Here is a 1575-nt window from a genome sequence, read left to right as displayed (position 1 = left end):
TATATATATATATACATATATATATATTTATATATATATATATATATGTGTGTGTGTGTGTGTGTATAATATATATATATATGACAAAATGGGAAGAGATGGCTTTGGTGGGGGGGAATTTTTTTTTTTTAATCTTAATAATAATGTTTTACAGTGAGTTACTCAGATATCCCTTTCGAGCTTCAAGTAGCCATTTCCAAACTGAAAAATGTATGTTTTACTGGTTGCTTAAATAGCAAAAGATTTTTTCTTACAAGTATACATACAAAAAAATATACACAAAAAAGGGGAAAATATATTAAAAAAATACATTTAGAAAATGTATAGAAAAATACATGTGTGAAAAAGAACAACGAGAGGAAGGAAGAAAGAAAGCGAAGAAGAAGACACTCAGCTAACGTAACAGAACCTGGAACCATGTGGTTGAGAAGCAAACTTCTTACCACGCACCCACATTGTTTAATTATTTACGTATCACACGAACTTATAATACTTTGGAAATAAATTGGTGCTTGATGACAAACACTGGCTTCTGAAATGTATTTTTTCCTTACATCACTTGACTTATACTGTTAGAGTGAAGGAAGCTAAGAACTATCAATATATTTATTTGTAGAGGTACATGTTTTCAAGAAACAACTTGACGTCCCCCTGTCCAAGGTCCCAGATAAATCCATATTACGGCAGGAAACTCAAAAGAGGACAGTAGTGTTGAAATTCCGCCTCCATCAAAAGTCGATCACATGAGACTGGCCATTGAAAAGGTGATAACACAAGTGGTGCTCCACCATGACCACAGCCGTGAGGCTGAAACGCTTAAAAGAATAAAAAAAGTAAAACAATATATAGTAGAAGACACTCGACCAACGAGCCAGTGGGACTGAACCCGGAACCATGTGGGTGGGAAGCAAACTTACCACGCACCTTGTGTGGTAAGAAGCGACGAGTTGGCAGAAACGTTAGCACGCCGGGCGAAATGCTTAGCGGTATTTCATCTGCCGTTACGTTCTGAGTTCAAATTCCACCGAGGTCGACTTTGCCTTTCATCCTTTCGGGGTCGATAAATTAAGTACCAGTTACGCACGGGGGGGGGTCGACGTAATCGACTTGATACCTTTGTCTGTCCTTGTTTGTCCCCTCTATGTTTAGCCCCTTGTGGGCAATATAGAAATAAGAAGCTCTTGCTTCATAACCACACGGTTCCGGGTTCAGTCCCACCACGTAGAACCTTGGGTAAGTGTCTTCTATTGTAGCCTCGGGCCAAATAAAGCCTTGTGAATGGATTTGGTAGACGGATAATGAAAGATACTCGTCGTGTTTGTGTATATGTGTGTGCGCGTGTGAGTACGTATATATGTGTGTTTGCGTCTATATTTGTCCCACCACCACAACCATCGCCTGACAACCGATGTTGTTGTGTTTACATCCCCTTAACTTAGTGGTTCCGCAAAAGAGACGATAGAACAAGTACTAGGCTTACAAAGAATAAGTCCTGGGGTCGATTTGTTCGATTAAAGGAGGTGCTCCAGCATGGGATGGGAAGGATAGGGTAGGTGGGGTTGGAATGTGTAGGGG

This window comes from Octopus bimaculoides, chromosome 19, assembly GCF_001194135.2.
Source record: "Octopus bimaculoides isolate UCB-OBI-ISO-001 chromosome 19, ASM119413v2, whole genome shotgun sequence".
In the NCBI taxonomy this organism is placed as follows: domain Eukaryota; kingdom Metazoa; phylum Mollusca; class Cephalopoda; order Octopoda; family Octopodidae; genus Octopus; species Octopus bimaculoides.
The sequence above is the reverse complement of the archived record's forward strand: the minus strand, read 5'-3'. Positions refer to the sequence as shown.